The sequence below is a fragment of the Nyctereutes procyonoides genome, unplaced genomic scaffold, assembly GCF_905146905.1.
Source record: "Nyctereutes procyonoides isolate TBG_1078 unplaced genomic scaffold, NYPRO_anot_genome, whole genome shotgun sequence".
In the NCBI taxonomy this organism is placed as follows: Eukaryota; Metazoa; Chordata; class Mammalia; order Carnivora; family Canidae; genus Nyctereutes; species Nyctereutes procyonoides.
In genome coordinates this window covers 12,762,895-12,782,101 of record NW_026575148.1, presented here as the reverse complement: position 1 = coordinate 12,782,101, position 19,207 = coordinate 12,762,895, and the positions used below count along the sequence as shown (strand labels likewise).

The 19,207-nt window shown below is 36.5% G+C and overlaps 1 protein-coding gene and 1 non-coding gene across 16 annotated transcripts in view; one reads left to right on the top strand and one right to left on the bottom strand.

The window, feature by feature from the left end:
- Positions 1-19,207, bottom strand: part of PAM (peptidylglycine alpha-amidating monooxygenase) — a 273,946-nt gene that overhangs the window by 179,434 nt on the left and 75,305 nt on the right. The window lies entirely within an intron of this gene.
- Positions 9,618-9,724, top strand: LOC129501710 (U6 spliceosomal RNA). Its single transcript, XR_008662799.1, has one exon. It is a non-coding gene; the product is annotated as a U6 spliceosomal RNA (small nuclear RNA).

Below are 19,207 nucleotides of genomic sequence, written 5' to 3'. Positions count from 1 at the left end.
TATGCTTGAAACTGTTCATAGAACTTTCATACAAAAATGTTTCAGCCTTTTGAGATATTTTTATAAATAAGTTTTTAACAAGTGATTGAATCCCTTTAATGGTTAGAGACCTTCTCAAGTTTTTTATTTCTTCTTGAGCTAGTTATGTCAAAATATTTTCCCAAGACTGTGTCTTGAAAGTTTCATTGATAATTTCTATTTAGTAAAAAAGAGCAATATAAATTTTCTGTATAGTTGATATGAGTTCACTTAGAGAGTTAAGGGGGATTAAATGAAATACATTGTCAGTGCCTAGGCGGTATACTTCCCAGGTAGCTCATCCCTCTTCCTTCATTTACCACTCTGACCAACATTCTTGGAAAGAGTTCCCATTTATCCAAATCCCTCTTAACACGTGGTTTCTGAAAGTGAAAAATCCTAGGAAATGTCCCTGTATGTACCCTGAGTGTTCATTAAAATAGTACATCTTCACATCAGACTTTTTTTCTGGTAGCTACTAGAATTCTAATGATCCCTGTATACTATATAGCTTTACCATCCTTTGATTATGCAGTTGCCTCTTTTTTTTTTTTTTTTTTTTGGACTAAAGAGAGAAGTCCTCAACAACTGTATTAAACTGTATTTGTTTTGCTCCAACCCATCTCAAATGTTTGGGACCTTGATTCTCTAATCAAATGTACTGGCTGTCCCTTCCAGCTTTTTAGTATATGACACTGTGATCTGTTTGTGGGGTAAACCTGAACTAAAGGATTCCTCTTTTCATTGATTAGTATTTGGTAAAATTTTTCAGCCAAAGCTTGGTAAAATTTTTAATCCACCTTTTGTTCTAGCACCCAACTGATACTTCCACTACATTTTCTGTGGATCTATATTTTTCATTAATTTATATGGGATCTTTACCCTTTCATTCAGAACCCATATTGTCTTCAAATGTTATCCTGTGAGCTCTCCCAGACTATTTTAATATACCAACCTAAATAATGATTCTTTACAACTAGGCCATGATATGTACAGTGGTTGCTTTTTAAAAAATATATATATTGCCAGAAATGAATTTTTTTCATGTTTTTGTGGATTTTAATGCCAAAATTCCTCCAAAAAACTTTCCTTCTTTAATCTTCATATAGCTTTATTCTAAATCTGGCAATAGAAAGGGACTCTAGACAGAAAGTTTGTGTCCCTTCTCAAAATTCAGATGTTTGAAATCCTAACCCTCAATATGAGGACACTAGGAAGTGGGACCTTTGATAGATGATTAGGTGGCGGTGGTAGATGAAGAGGACATGGTGTCTTTATAAGAGACCCTGGAGAGCTCCTTTGTCCCTTCCATGTAAGGATGCAATGTGAAGATGGCCATGGATCAGGAAGCAGGTTCTTACCAGACACTAAAACTGCTGGTGTCTTGATGTTAGACTTCCCAGCCCGCAGAACTGAGAGTAATAATTTTCTGTTGTTTATAAGCCACCCAGTCTATGATATTTTGTTTTAACAGCCTAAATAGACTAAGAGAATTAGACAATGATCTATTTTCTTATCTGATCCTATTCTGCACTTATTCCAAGGTTCTCATTCCTCACTCCCATCTATAAAGATGTTTTATTTATTTATTCATGAGAGACACAGGGGGAGAGAGAGAGAGAGTCAGAGGCAGAGACACAGGCCCTGAGCCAAAGGCGGCGCTAAACCGCTAAGCCACCTGGGCTGCCCTGACTCTTGTTGTTGTTGTTGTTTTTTTTTAAAGATGTTTTATTTAAGACACACAGAGGGAGAGAGAGAGAGAGAGAGAGAGAGAGAGAGAGAGAGAGAGAGAAAGAGAAAGAGAAAGAGAAAGAGAAAGAGAAAGAGAAAGAGAAAGAGAAAGAGAAAGAGAAAGAGAAAGAGGCAGAGACACAGGCAGAGGGCCATCTAGAAATTAATGGAGAACTGTCGTACTTAGAGTCACATAGCTATAAAGAAGGATTTAAATCTATATTGAAAATTTCTCCTTTTCCTTCACAATTTTTTGGAACCAGAAGAGAAAATGAAGGTTTGTAGATTTGAGAGAGACAAAAATAAGGATGTTAGGTCACTTAAAAATAATCACGTTACTTGCCTTTTACAATTTTGGTTCTAATATTTGGTTTGGGATATTGCATCTAAGAGAGCTCACTACAATGCCACCCATTTGTCCAATTACAGATAAGCGTAGCTGTGAGATTCTGGAAGGAAGAAACATGATAAGAACCAGCAGGGGGTATACCAATCATTTATCTTATAGATACTTACTCATTTATTCAATACATAATTTCTAAGTACTTAAAATACACCACTGACAAGATGAAGATCTCAGCCCTCATGCAGCTCACACTCTAGCAGAAAAATGGATAATAAACATATAGTAAATTAATAATTTTACATTTTATGAAATGATGTTCATAACAGAAAAAGAAAAGTAAAGCAGAATAATAGAGAGTGAGAATGCTTGGGTAAGGTGTGCAATAAGTTGTGAGACTATAAAGGTGACACTTGACCAGACTCATAGGTGGACAAGAGTAAGCACAGTAGCTGTCTGTAGATGTGTCCACGCAGATGAAAGAGATGGAGGTAAGCACCCACGAGGAGGCAAAAGTGCTTGAATCAAGTCAGGGGAGGAGCTCAGATGAGTGGATGAGTAGAGCTCTATGGGTCTCTATAAGGACTATGGCTTGTAGCCAAACAGAGTCACTGCAGTCTGAGGAGAATGACAAGATTGGACTTAACATTTCGAACTAATCATTTTGGCTCTTTTATTGAGATTGGACTGGGGGGAGAATAGGGCAGCAAAAGTATAAAGCAAGGAAAGTATATTCTTCTTATATATTATATTATTAAAAATGCAATTATTATAGATTCATTGTATTAATTTATGAAATCATTATACATTTATATTATTATAAATTATTATGTTATTATTTATATAGTATTTTTATATAATTTTATCTTTTTCTGTCTAATCTCAGTATTCAGTTCAAGGTGGTAGCAGTTGAGGTAACAAGTGGTTAGTAGATTCTGAGTATATTTTAAAGGTAGAGAAAGTGGAAAACCCTAATGGATTGTGTGTGAGATGTGAGAGACTTTAACTAGAAAAGCTCTCAAGCAGAAGTAAAGGAAAAACAGGAAACATATAGGGTGGTAAGAAACCCAGAGACAGATCTACGGAAGAATATTGATTAGTTCTTGCTCTTTGCCCCAGCTAGTGATAATAAAACCTCTGATCCTTAAACATGTTACAGAATATACTCTAACAACAACAAAAAAATGGAACGCTCCATTCAGAGACGCCTCTGAAGCCAGACAAGTTGCTTCAAAATTGATATATAGTATAGTGAATCCCTTTGTTTTTCCTTTCAAAATATAAAGAGGAGGAGGCAAAAAAAAAATACAGTAATAAAACACAGGGCAAATCATGAAGATTGATATCATCCAGAACTACTGGCTGAAGATATTTTGTGTAGTGATATTTTTTACAATAGCATCTATGTTTTATAGGTCAAAATAAAGAAGACCTGTTCTGTCTCACACCAAATTTAATGTCCTCTGTGTCCTAGAATGCCAAACATCTCTCTTTGTGAGTTGTCACATCTCTGGCTGATGGCAGGTCTGCGCTGGCAGCAATGATTATTAAGTGGATCTGCTACAGGGCACAGAAATAAACAGGAGGGTAAGGGAAAATTAAAATAAAGAAACAAAGTTGGAGAGATGTAATATTAAATCTGACAAGTGTTTTTACACCCTTTAATTATAATAAATATATTTAAAAGTGTTGGGTGCTTTTCTCTTTTTAGAAAAAAAATATATGTAGACTTCTGTATGGTTAATTTACTTTTCCTTCCTTTTTTTCTTTCTGTTCCAGTAATCTAATGGCAGGTTGTTACACTTTGCCAACAGCTATCCCAGGGGAAAATATTCAAAAACAAAAACAAAAAACTGCAGAAATCAGCACCCATCTGCTCAACACCAACACCATTTCAATGGTATTTATGACTTCTTTTAACAGTAATAAAGTGTCTGCTCACTGATCAATAATCCAAAATACGGTAAGACAAAACCAAACAAATGGCCCAACATAAGAAAGTCCCATAAGAAATAAGTTTGGACATAATGTTGCACCTATCAAAATGAAGAAAAGCAACATTTTTATGGGCAGAGCATTGAGGTGTGTATTTAAAGATCTAGTGTCTAGTCAAGAATGGCAGTACAATTTTTTTTTCTTCTGAAATACCTGATTACTGTGAAATCATTTGTCTGACGTCTTAACTGAAAATTGCCTTCTGGTAGCCACTTTCTACCCCGCTATTTCAACTGGTTATAGTACCACTGGATTCGTTACAGCATCAGGAAAGATGGAATTAATTGGTGTCAATCCAAGAGTCTCTTCCCAACTCCATCCACCCAAACCTCTAATAGCGTTTCTTCATCTTAAGCCTCTGCATTTCAAAGACAGAGAAAAGGATGCTCTCCACAGCTAATTTGACAAACATCACCCGGCACAATTACCTACATGATACACTTTTCAGCACTAGATGCATTTTTAAAGTACCGGAAATAGAAATACTTCTGGTCTAGACAGGGTCTCTGTGGAGTTTAACTCTTTCCGGTAATGAATTCCTGACACTTGGGGAGGGGGGAAAACCAAACCCAGTGATTCTACATGTAATCTCTGAACACAACTTTGAAAATTGGAGCCAGTTTTGATAGAAAAGTAGATGCAACTTCACATAGAGAGTACTTCTGGGGCAAGGGTAATGTTCTATTTCTTGACGTGGGTGGTGGTCCTATAGGAATTTATGGCTGTTCTTTACATTGTTTAAGCTTTACGTATGCATCTGTATGTATGATCTATATCACAATAAAAAAAAGTAATGAAATTTTCTTCAAAGACCTTTAGGAGGTCAAATCCTTTGGCGTACTACTTCTGAGATTCAGGGAGTAGGAGGTGATATTTCAAAGATTATTCCAGACCTCTGATTCTGTATTTAATACATATTAGTCCATCCATCGCTGCCGGCTCTCTATATTAGGGAATGTTTAAAGGTTAAAAAAAAAAAAAAAAAAAAAACAGAAACCCTTCCATCTTAATCAATATTTTCAACCAAGAATTAAGAATATTCACAACATATATGTTATCGTAACAGGTTATCAAATGAAGCAGAAGCTGCAACTCTGGCCTCTGCTCACTATTTTCTTGTTATTTTTTATGTGCTGATCATAGAAACTCGTGATGAAACAACTCTTCCTTCTGAAGTCACAATAAATTAAAACAAAAGCAAACATCCACTTTGACAGTATAATTACAATGATGCTACGCTTCTCTTATAAATAATAAGAATTACCATTCAACTAAAACTTAATGAGTTTACCTAAGTTTCTCTGCCACATAGGAAGAAAACAGAAGTTAAGAAATTATTTTTAAAAAAAGAAATTATTAACTCAGAGTTGCATTTCTTTTTCCCTTCTCTCCTTTATATTCAGCTGAATTTATCATTTTACCATCTACTAATAGACATTTCAGAAGAAAAACATAAAAGGATCTTGAAACGTACCTATTTTAACAACAACAACAAAAAATAGACTTCAGTATTTGTGTTGTTTATATTCTTTCCCTTTTGGGGGCAATAATTTATGTCCAAGGAACCTAATGACCATTCTTTAAAACTGCTATGACTAAAGAGGGTAAAAACACACGTAGACTTAAGAAGGCTGCACTGAAATACAAAAATGCCATGACGTTTAAAGTCGATGACCACTAAACTGGATGATACTCATTTATTTATTTTTTTAAACTATTGGAAAAGATGGCAAACAGTTTTAAAACCTTAAGAATGAACTTGATAAAATCATTTTCTTTTCATCTTAGAAGTGGGCAAATAAAAACATGTCACTATTGAAAATGTAAACTTTTAAAAATGTTTAAAAATCTTCCCATGAAAACTTCTAAATATCTATACTTATTCCTTCAAATGTATGATGACACCACCCATATAAAATATTTTAGAGCCAGGCATGTTTTTTCAGTGATACTGTATAATTTAAGGTGAGCCACATAATGGATTGCATTATCATGAATCATACAGCTCTTCAAATGACTTATCTAATTTCACTTTCCAGTGCATATATAAAACCACATATATAATTACGTTGTTTTTCTGTATGCCTGTTAGGTTTCTTCTGATTAATTCTAAATGTGGTTCAGAATCCTGCTCTCTTCGGCTGTGAAATATATAAATAGTAAAACAGAGGAAACAAGTTATTAATGTACCTTTCACATGTTATTTAACTGACAAGAATGCATTTAGTTTCTTAAATGAATCCCCTACTATGTTACCTTTTATGCTTTCATTTAATCAGTCATGTCTTAGAAGAGAAGTACATTAGAGGCTTGAAATTACTGTAAGAGCAAGTACTGTAAGATTAAACAATTCATTAATTTGGTTAAAAAAAATCCAAAGTAAGTCATTGAAACTTATTTTCTCCAGACACTGTGTTAGCCTCTGGAAAAACAAAGATAAACAGAATCATGCTGACCTGGCTTTCACTGGAGCAGTCGGGGGTGGCATAGTAAGGGATGGAAGACAAACCTTACAAGGCAATGTGAGAAGGTCTATAATCATAGCAAATCCAGCATGTGTGGTCTGCAGAGGATGAAGCAAGGGCGTGATGGAAGGATCAGGAAAGCCTTCTGATATACGTAATCCTGAGTGAATTCTTAATAGGAAATAAGTGAAAGCATGTTAGGGAACGACAGCCCATCTGTATCTGGAAGATCTCTGAGTGGGTGGAAGAGGAATAACGTGGCATTGGCTTCACCTCTGGGTACATGAAAGTTGTGAGTGCAGCCAGGCTCCCAAGGATCAGGGAGAGGGTCAAGGGGAAAAGGCACAAGAAGGAAGGCTCAGCTCTTTCCTCATGAAGTGAGTGGCCTTCACCTCCTACCTTAGTGGTGCACCCACCGCTCTCTCACTACTTGCTAGTTGGGCTTATTCAGACTGAATGCTTTCATTTGTTCCAGTTGTTTCTTGTTCACCTTTTTCACAAGAAGGTAAGTTTCAAGAGCACAAGGAGCTGTATTTCCAGGCCCTGTAATAATGAATGCCTGGCATAGCATATCGTAGGCACTTGATAATATAGTTGAACAGAGGCATTAAGTCAGTGAGAAAAGAGAAGTAAAGAGGAGGGAGGAAGAAGGAATGTGAAGAGTGGTCCACACAGAAAAGAACAGGATCAGGGAACAATGAGCCACTGTCTCAGACGGTACCCAGGGCACCGATCCCTAGGCGAACTGGGAAACCATTACCCAGCAGAATGTTCAAAAAGAACATTTTGAAAAGGCTATACCTATCATGTACTGCAAAAGCTTGTCAGATCAGAAGCCAGAACGTCAACTGCATTTTACACATACTGCTATTTCAAGTGTAAAGTAAAAAAAAAAAAAAAAAAAAAACACATCTTTAATGGGGAGTATTATAATTGAGAGCGTATTCAAGTAAGTACCTTTTCCAACATAAAATATTAATCTTTTCAATAATCATATTTGTAAGAAAGAAATAGAGCACTATTGTGTGAACCGTAAGTTCAAATTCCTTCCCTGAGCACTTAAGTTTTTTCAGTCATCACTATATTAATCTGCCTTCTTTGCATTTTACTGCTGTTATATTCAAAAATTCAATTTCCTAGACAAATGGCAATTCAGGAACACAATTCAAGTGATATATTATTCCCTTTGACTACAAAGGTATATTTTCCCATTCAGAGGTTTTTTTCATTCAAATCTGGCAAAAGCTGTTACATCACACAACATACACACTCTGCTTTCTCAACTACTATAACGTAGAGCAATTTCTACAATTCCCTCGTCCTTTGTCTGAAATGCTGAAAATGTCTTTGAAATTCAAATTAAATCACAGAGAGAAGTTACTTGTTGTTTTCTTTGACATTAACTTGAATATTTTAATTGTATTCGGTGTATCTTGCAGGTTAAAAGTAAAATGTCACGAGCCTTGTTATTTAAATTCCATATATGAAAACCATCTCTGCCTGAAATATTTTGACATACACAAGGCAACACTGTACCTAGTAACACTGCTTAGCAAAAATTAAGTATCTTTGGGTATTATAATTCTTCCTGGGTTTTTTTTTGGGGGGGGATTGGGGGTTTCCCCCAGTTTTAGTACACTTTTTTCTACTTCATCGTTAGATATGTGAATCCTGCCAAAAGAAATGCTGGATTTAAAAGGAGAAAATGGTGTGTGTTCTTGTTTGATGAAGAATCTCGTCTGAACGATTTACAGACCCGATTCCAATAACAAGGAAGGTTTTTCAGCCTGTCAACCCAGCCACCACCAATGATAGATATACTCTTTAATGAGCCGGCAGCTGAGTAAATTTCTTTAAGTGTACCCAAACCCCATCTTCCATGAATAGATGGTTATTGGTTATTGCTTAGCTTATACATATTCACAGAAGCCAATATGCACCCTCCTGAAAAGAGAAGGAACCAGCTGGATGCCTCTAGCCATGGCCTATAAACCTGGGGACTGCTACCCTTTCAAAATAGGCTATAGTGAGGGCTATGTGTGGCAAAATAGACATACAAGAATGCTTTGGAAACTATAAAAATGCTGCACACACATACACAGGATTCATATGATCAAGTCATGACTCAAACAGTATGATGGATGTCACTGATTCCTCTTTCCCTTTCACGTAAGATCTGAGCTACAAGGGGAAAAATGCAGAGGCTGAAAAATATACAGAAGTGGTCCCTTTGCACAGGGAGGGCTCTGTATACACTACAGGCAGCACTAAGCGCACAGTAAGTAGTTAGCTACCATCTTCTCATGCCTGGGGCACTGCAACTGCCTCCTAACTCAGCACCCTGCTTTTGCCCCCGCCACCTTATAATCTGTTCTCAATGCACAGCAATCATAGGGAGCCTTTAGGAAAGCAGCTCGTATCTTGCTGCTTAACACCCCTTCATTTGGGTCGGAATAAAAGTGAGAGTCACCATCCTGGCATGCCAGGCCTTAAAAATCCAGCCTCTCTAATCCTCACCCCTCCTCATGGGTCCCTCCTCCCTGCACCCTTTCCCCTGCTCCATGTCACCCAGGCACACTGGCCTTGCTATTCTTTACACAGGCGTCCTCCCACTTGCTCTTTCCCCTGCCTAGAATACTCTCACACCACATGTGTATCCATGGGGTTTCCTCCCTTGCTCAGTCCAGGTCTTTGCTCAATTGCCACCTTCTCCGTGAGATCTTCGTTGACCTTGATATTTAGAATTGCAACCTTCCCATGCTCCTGGGATGACCCACCATCCTTTACTACTCCAAAGTATTCCATCTCATTACAATATGACCTATTTTTCTTATCACTTTAATTTCTGACTGTAAGCTCTATAAGAGCGGAGATTTTTGTACGCTTTCACTACTGTACCCCCAATATCTAGCATAGTGCCTGGCACATAGCAAGACATCAGCAAATATTTGTAACAGATACATGACTTTCACAGATAGACATGCTTCAGCTACCTGTAAACCATTACAGTATTATAACAAACTCTTAGGAACTAAGGTTCAAGGGAAATGTTCCAAAAAGAAGGGCTGCTCACTTTGGCAGCACATATACCAAAATTGGAATGATACAGAGAAGATTAGCATGGCCCTTGTGAAAGGATGACACCCAAAAAGCAGGGGGAAAACCTATACAAGAATGAGGGACAAAAGTGAGATTTTTAAAAATCATCCAAAACAAATTAATTGGCCTTAAACTCATGAGAGTTCCAACATACACATAAAACATTTTCCCTAATTAAACAGTCAATACAGAATTAAAAAACGAACACATAACAAAGCTTCTATTTCAGCCATTACTCTATAATGGCTTCTTGGATAATCATAACTTTAATGTAGGATGTGTTCTCAGAAAATGTGAGCCCCTAGGGACAGGTGTGGGAACCCAGTAACCTTCACCCCATTAACTCTTGCCTCCACTCACTGGAATGTGAAGAAGCCAAGCTGCAAATTAGATACTCTTACAAGAAATGCTCATTTCTTCTATGAAACCAAATCCTGCAAACAAGATTTGACAAGAACTGATTTTTACAGGACTAACCTTCCTGTGTCCTGGCATCAAACATACTTTTATGCCATTTACTTAAATGGCCACACCACCAGAAAAGTGGAGCTGTTGTTCCTATGGTGTTGGATTCCCCACAGTGTGTTCTTACCCTCCCCAACATCTGTAGCACGGGTGACCTTTTATAACAAGGTTGGTACTTTAACAATTTCTTGCGTGTCCATCTTGTTTCTACATGAGAGAGGCGTGAGGGCAGAAATCCTCGATTAATGAATACTCAGGGTAATGAGGATGGATCCAGTTATGACATCATCAAAGAAAAACAAGCAAAAAAAAATCATCTACATAACAAGTAGCACAGCAGTAAGCAAGCAACAGGGCCCCTACATTTCCTCAACTCCTAGAAGTCAACACAAAGGACTCCAGGCAAAGATACAATCCCCACAACATGGGCCTGTAGGGACCTCAGCCTCCCATTTATTCATCTACAGTCGATGGAACATTATCATCTTCAGTTTACACTGTGAAGAAACAGTGGTCTGAGTGAGGTGACAAATGTTAAGTTGTGCAAGGCGACAAAATGTCTCAAAAGAAAGAAAAGACTTAATTCCAGGGCTCTCTGACTCAAAGCTTGTGCTCCTTTTGACTTAGCTCTGCCTCCCACTGGCCTGGAGGTGGTTATGTAGGCAGTTCTGTGGTTTGTGCACTTTCCTGTGAATGAGTTCCCCACAACTTATCCCTCCAAACTGTTCTTGCAAAGAAGCTGTAAGTCTAATTATAGAATAAAGAGCAGGCTGTAAGAATAAAAGAAAAGGAGGATAATATTTGGGAGGGAGAGGACATGCAAGCCCCTGAAACTATACTAGACTAGTTTGGCCCTGCCCTAGCTATGGGCATGGGTCAGTGTCAGGCCTGCCTTAAAACGATGTTAGCTCTGATAATATTTCAGTATTCTTGTTTTGTTTTGCTTTTTTAAGATTTTATTTATTCATGAAAGACAGAGAGAGACAGAGAGAGAGAGAGGCAGAGACATAGGCAGAGGGAGAAGCAAGCTCCATGCAGGGAGCCCGATGTGGGACTCGATCCCGGGTCTCCAGGATCACGACCTGAACTGAAGGCAGGTGCTAAACTGCTGAGCCACCCAGGGATCCCTCAATATTCTTGTTAAAAGAAATTACTGTATATCCCCAAATAATCAGTACATTGCTAGGTAGGTAAAGGAGGACTCAATTATCAAGACAGAGAGAAGTTTGGCAAGTTGTAATCATGGTTCAATTCAGACATTTATCAACCTTTCAGGTTATAAAGAACTACTGGACAAAAGAAGTAAAGGGAACAGCCCTGAGACCATCTTTAAAGCCTGGGTTTCAAGGTAATGTAGAACTTTAAGCCCACTGGCTACTAAGGCAGAAAGAGGAAAACACAGCGCACGCCACAGGAAAGGTGGATGACTGGAAGGAAGGGTAGTGTGTGTATAAGAAGAAGAAAGAGAGAGAGAAAGAGAGACAGATTAGTTCCTATAAAAAATGATAGTTATATCAAAATGCCCGAATTTCACTTAGCATCTTAACATAACTTACAAACTGTACCATATTAGCATAGCAATTGATTTTTTCCAGTTAGAGTGAAGACTACATGGGGGAAGAGTTACCATATTGTTAGATATTTACTGTGTGCTAACATTGCTACCCAGGGAAAAACACACACTACATCCACTGGTCTCAAAAACTGTATGAAATAGGGACGCATGGGTGGTTCAGTGGTTGAGTGTCTGCTTTCAGCTCAGGTCGTGATCCCAGGGTCCTGGGATCGAGTCCCACGTCAGGCTCCCCACATGGAACCTGCTTCTCCCTCTGCCTGTGTCTCTGCCTCTCTCTCTGTGTGTCTCTCATGAATAAATAAATATAAGCTTTAAAAAAAAGAGAGGAAAAAACTGTATGAAATATAATCACATTATTCATAATATCACAATCACTTTTAGCTATTGATAATGTATTTTCTACTTCACACATACAGATAAATACATGTTTTGGCCATTAGCTAAAAATAATTCAAGCTAATTCTCTAAAAATGTAATCCATGTTGAAATGTGTCCTTAAAAAAGGCTGATGGCATACTTTGTAAAACGGCGCAGTAACAAAGGGTCACACTTAAAAAATATGCATATGAAGCTACATTTCTCTTTCACACATCTTGTCTGCAGTTTCAAAATTGAATAATAAGCATGATATTTTTAACAAGGTAATGTTCACTTCCTTTGCATATAATAAAAATGTCAGAATCTTAACTTTTCATGCCTACATAATGGATTAGAAGGTTATAAAGACATATTCAATATAAAGGTTTCCATGAGTTTTACAATAAAATGACCAGGAGAAATGAAAATGAGATTAGAAACCGAAAGAACTAGGTTCTAGTTCCAGCTCTGCCACAAACTATCTGTGTGATCTTGATCTAACTGAAGAATGTCAAATCTATGGCCTCCAAACAGCCACAACCCCAAATGACCAGAGTTGACACAGAAGTTAAAACTGACCCATCCCTAGGCCAGTACCTTAACTACCCTGAGCTTCATATTCTAAACTATAAATTGAGATAGTTGGCTTCTGAGTTCCCTTGTGACCCCGACACTCAGATTATCAAAAAACAGCAGAGTCAGAAGTCTCACAACTGATGAGCATCATTCCTCTAAAATCTGTGAGACTGCTTTAGGCCCTCCATTTTTTTCAAAGCAAAAATGCTTAATTTGCTATGTACAGTATTTTTAATTAGTAGAAGACGAGTGTATGCCAACTGGACATAAGCCTGGGTTACATGCAAATATTTACCACCAGATTGAAAGAACTCTATATACGTTGCTAGACCAGTGGACTACTGACATGATATAAGGCCAGGACCCAGAAAGAGGGACCAAGTAAATTCTTTCTAGATTCTGAGATTTCTAAAGGGAATATACACACACAATCTGCATACATTTGGATAAGATATAAGATATATTTAGAATTATTTCTCCCAGGGTATGATTTTCTAAAAACAAAAACAAAAACAACAACAACAACAACAAAAAAAACACCTGTCTGCTAATTTTTGACTCTTTTAAAGACTATATATAAAAAAACCCAAAAGGGATTGTTTGTTTGAATAAATATATACTCAAATATATTCCCAAAATTTAGCAACTTTAATTGTTAATTATAACCATTAAAAGCTTAGCCTTAAAAAAATGAAATAAAGATTAGCTTATATTGAGATACACAGAAAATGCTTTACACATATGATTTTCAGCCAAAATTCAGAGTTCCTAACCTCCATCACAGGAGTCACATCTTTATATTAGTAATAGCTTACTTCTACTGAGCACTTAGCATGTGCTAAAGCTCTTTGAATTGCTATATATCTTTGAGTCTTTAAAATAACCCTATGAGGGATCCCTGGGTGGCGCAGCAGTTTGGCGCCTGCCTTTGGCCCAGGGCGCGATCCTGGAGACCCGGGATCGAGTCCCACGTCGGGCTCCCGGTGCATGGAGCCTGCTTCTCCCTCTGCCTGTGACTCTGCCTCTCTCTCTCTCCCTCTCTCTCTCTCTCTCTCTCTCTCTCTCTGTGTGACTATCATAAATAAATAAAAAAAAATAAAATAAAATAAATAAAAATAAAATAAAATAACCCTATGAGGTAGGAATTTCTTATCTGCAAATGTAGTTGATTTAAGTCATACATATTTTCAGCCGATGCTGACAGCCATATTATACTACCTTGGAGATTACATAGTTTCATTCTTCTTTGTCTTCTTCTTTTTAATAAAAAGCAAACAAAGAAATAACCAATGATGAATATCAAGGCCGCGGCTGCAGTCAGCATGTACGCATGAAGCTGACCAAACCCAATTATCTGCATTTCCATCTCAAACCCAAACCCAATCATCTGCATTTCCATCTCTGGCTACTATGACCTAGGAACTAAACTTACTAAACTAGGAAATGCCTTCTCCATGCCACACACTGTTAGATGCAATTCCATCTCATGAAACCCTTACCACTACCCTAGATCTGTATTACCAGCCCCACCTTACAGATGAGAAGATTGAGGCTCAGAATGGTCAAGGAACTTAAACCAGGCAGTCAGAGAGCGAGTAGTAAATCAGGACTCTGATGCCAAAGTCCTTATTCCCTACGGTGTACCCCAGGGTTTCTCCAGCACAGTCACAACTCATATACAAGGTTATGATCAGAAGCCATCAGGACAAGGTAAAGCTATAGTCAACACCATATATTGAAGATGAAAGGGAAATGAATAGAATATTTTTGAAATAAAATGAGCACAATTTCAAAAGAAAAATATTACAACAACTATCAGGTCAAAGTTTGCTATACAATAATATTTGCTGTCTAATCTAAATTTCTCAATGTAGTACAAGGCTAGTATTTATATTAAACTCAAGTGATCTTCAAAAGATTGTAATTCAAATTTTATAGTTCACTGGAATCCTAGCTATTAAAAAATATGCTTCACAAAACAGACTTGGTATATTTTGATTTTTAGGCATTTTCTCAAAGTAATAATATTTGTTTACAATGTTCAGTCATTATTTATGTTATGATATAATTAACAGTAAAAGGGAATAAAAACATTAGAATTTGATCAGGAATATGTTATACAGCAAGTTTACTAAGATTTTATCTTGTTTTATTTTCCAAGGATCATAATGTCTCAATATACCTGTATTATCCTTCTGGGGAAGTAAAAGATGGCTTGCCGAAAGAGGATAAGGAAGAGAAGAACCCAACACTTCTTGACTTTTATTCCTTTTTTTTTTTTTTAAGATTTTATTTATTTATTCATGAGAGACACAGAAGGAGAGAGAGAGGAAGAAACACAGGCAGAGGGAGAAGCAGGCTCCATGCAGGGAGCCCGGTGTGGGACTCGATCCCGGGTCTCCAGGATCACACCCTGGGCTGAAGGCAATGCTAAGCCATGGGGTTGCCCGACTTTTATTCCTTTTATATTAAAACTAACTGGCTCAGAAGGTTTTTAAAGTATCAAGCGCTATGCTTAAACTGAAAATATTTCTTAATATATTTTTATCTTGAAATAATAAAAATTAAGGACATTAAAAGGAAATTTCTTCATGTATGGTTGAACAGCTTATAAAAGCATCTATGGATCACTGTATTCTAAATTCAGCTTACTCATCACATTCCTTCAATGACACTATCATTGAAGAACAAAGACCAGGAGCAACTAATTTTAACTTCCTCCAAACAGAGTACTTTCTGTTAAAGCCTCTGAATTTCCTGATCCAGTAGAAAGAAGTCTGCCATCTATGTTTTCCATTCCAAGAGTGTCAATTACATTATAAAACCTGTTAAAGAGCATAGGATTACTAGCTAGGACATTTAGAAACAAATTTGTATCTGTAAGGATTGCAGTCCCAACAGAGTACTAATCCCATTACCTAAGGAAAGGTTTGAGGTTGACTCTCTAAATGGATTGTAAGAGGCAGGCAATCACTGGTGCCTCTCAAACATGTTCTCTGCAAAGGACACCAAGAGCTCACAGTGGCTTTAAATGTTTTCTCATTGCAGAATTTCTTTTTAAAAATTGACCTTATATCTATAGAGTCAAAAAAGCTTCCCTTATTTTATGCCAAATACACCAACAAAACGATTTAAATTGTAATTAATTATGGCACACTGGAAATGATGAAAAAAATCCTGGACATCCATTCCTCTTTTAAAGTCTCCTGCATCAGAGAGCTAAAAAAATTACATACAGAGGGGACATTATGTCTTCAGGAAGAAAGCTGCTCATTCTACATAAATTCTTAGTTTAAAAATTACTCTAATTTACAAGGAAGTGTGAGCAGTAACAAATCTTCAAGTGAAAATAAGGACCTACTAGAATAGACTTCAAACATCTTAAAATAAAATTTTATGACATTATTTTAAATCTCCAGATGACAATAGATTTGTAGACACTTAGCAAAAATAGTAAGTTATAACAGCAAGTAACATTTCTGAAGCTTCCTACTTTGTAATAGTTTGCAAATATTGGATTTTTTTCTTTATTTTAAATCATGAAAAACATGGTTTTATTGGGTTAAGTAATTTATCCAAAACTACAATTCCAGAAAGCACTAAAGTGAGAATTTAAATCCAGGCTTTGCTTTCCATAAATCATTTTCTCAATCTCATCTCTCATAAGACTCTAACCCTAGAAAGTGGTTTATTCCCATATTTACCCTTATATCCTGTGGTGTGAAATTGAGACTCAAAGAAGTTCCATGACTTGGTCAAGTTCAATACAGCCTATACTCTTGGAACTTGAATTCTGGGCTACATTAAATGGGTCTCCTGGCACCACATTAGATGGTCTTTCCAGCATATCATGCTGCTGTTAAAATCTGGCATTAGATATTTGATCTCCTACAAAAGCAAACAGTAAATGGCCAGGTTCCTATTAAACATGCCATTGATTCTCTTCTGATTCTGTTCTCTTAAACTATTAAGGATATATTTGATTTAGGTAATATTTAATTCCTTACCCAAGACTTAGATCTAAATTTTGCAATGTTGAACAAAAGATAACAGCATTATAGAATCTAAAAACCACTTGTATCTAGGGAGATCCATTATCTGAGGTTTCTTCTCAGAAGTCCTATACGGGAAGGTTTGATGTTTAAAATAAAATTATTAGCCATTTAATTCACATATTTGAGGATGGCTTAAATTAGATCCTTACATTTTCTGTTAACTTGCACAAGAGGCTGACATGTTACCAGTCGGGAGCCTGAGGGCTCCCAAAGAGCATCATTGATCAAGAAGAAAAAGCATTTGCTCTCCAGCTGTTGAGCTTCTTGAGCCTTAGAAAGCCCACGGAGCCTTCTGTCAAATAGGTACCCGTATCGGTAGTGGGTAATTTCTTATTCCTGACCATTTCAGCATCTGACACAGTCTGAAGAAGTCTAACTTGCCATCCAGACATAGGTTTTTAGATCAGCAACAATATGCTAACTACATGGACTAGAACACAAAACTGTTTGTTTATAAAAAGCCCTTATTCCATAAAGTTTATATTTCTTAATAAAAGAATAAAGGTCAAAAGGGCTCATAAAATTTTAAGCATTTATTTCTACTCCCATAAAACTGTATTTAACAATTCTAAAGCTTCCTTTCCATTGTGGAAGAGAAAACATTTAGCAGGTATTAAGCAGGAAGCATTCCGACTTCACCGATACAGTGGTTACAGCAAAACGGTAAACTTAATAACAGGAAAAGTATCCAGATGCCAGCTATCACAGTTATATATGGCACCAATTAATTACACTCAGCTTTTTAATATCATAAGTGTTGGAAAAATATTTAAAGACTAAAACTTGGAGGATTCTATATTTGGTGTGAGGGAGTTTAAACACACAGCGACTATTCATCCTAGTGACTATAACAAATGATAACTTTCATTTGGGCAGAAAATGAATAAGATAAAGCACTGTAGCTAGAAAGTTTTGCCTGGATTCATTATAAAGTTCTATTCTCCATAGGTCTATTAAAATGGTGTAAGAATAAATACTACATATTTGGAAATGTTTGCAGAACCCTTCTCCAATGGAATATCTATTTGGTTTCACAAGCTATGCTCATGAACACTTGTCTCTTATTTTCCTAAATATTTATGAATAACATAGTCTTTAACTCAATAGCATTTTTCTTGGCATCGTGCTTCTTCCAGATGCAGCATCAAGTATGGTCTTGAATTAAGGATCAAGTAGCATTTTTAATGCTGCTTTTCTAAACCATCTGCTAGTTTTGTAAGGTTTTAATAAACCAAATGTCATCTTAAATGTTCCCATTTCCAATGCTCCTAACCACAATAAGATAAAGTGTTAAGTTAAATTAATGCCTAATAGACTAGGAAAACACAAAGAAAAAACTAAGTAATGAAAGTTTATGTATTTTTCTTCTAAACAGAGAAGGGGGCGGAACTGCTATCTTGTTCATGGTCAGGGTCTATTGGATATATAGTTAGTTCCCTTTCAGTAACTGGATTACCCCGAATTTAGACTCTGCTCTATAAAGTGTATGTGAGAATAGGTCTATTAAAAAACTAACCTACAAGCATGGAATATAAAGATTTATGGTAAATTTAAACTCAGGGTCATTGGAGTTTAAAGCTTGATTCTGGATCATTCAGTTTCTTTCTTCATGGCCACTCTTAGAAAAAAAAAAAAAAAAAGCCCATAGAAAAAGAAAGGATCCATATGCTCTAAGACTACTTGGTTTTAATTGTTCTCTAAGATTGTAGTTTGACATCTGCTCCAATGCTCCTTCCAGGAAACAAGTCACAGATGTAAGAAAGAATCAATCAACCAGTTGTTCAGTCTTTCCTGTCTAATTATTTCCCACATGAAGATTCTAAGTGACGGTCATATACCTAAAATGAAATGTTCTAAAGAGAAAACAAATATTTTAGGCCTTGATTTTAAAATTAGGGCATTGATATACCATTAATTTCTACATATATATATATATATATATATATATATATACACACATATATATGCATATTTTAGAGACAGAGAGAGAGAATCTTAAGCAGGCTCCACATCCAGCTTGAAGTCCAAAGGCAGGGCTCAATCTCATAACCCTAAGAGCATGACCTGAACCAAAATCAAGAGTCAGATGCCCAAATGACTGAGCCACCCAGGAGCCCCACTACTTACATTTTTTAAAATATATTTTTTAATTTTCCTGTAACTCTCATCCCTAAAGTCAGGTAAGATTTTGTAGCAACTTGTGACTGTTTCAATTCAATGCTGCTAAATATACATCATGATTTTATTCTGATCTGTAACAACCTCCCATATTCCTACAACTCTCTGATTTGACAACATAAGTTTGAGAGATCTAATTCTAAAGTAGCTAATGCTTTTTCCTTATATCCTCTCTATCTCCTCTGTAATTCTACACTTGTCATTGATTCTCTTCTCCACCAAAGTTTTCTATTTCAAAGAGATAACTTTTGAGAATTTTTTTATTCTCCATATCGTACAATTCTGTGGAAATATTCTCTATAACATCCATTTGGAAAAGTTTAAGTATTCATTAGTCAGAAAGTACACA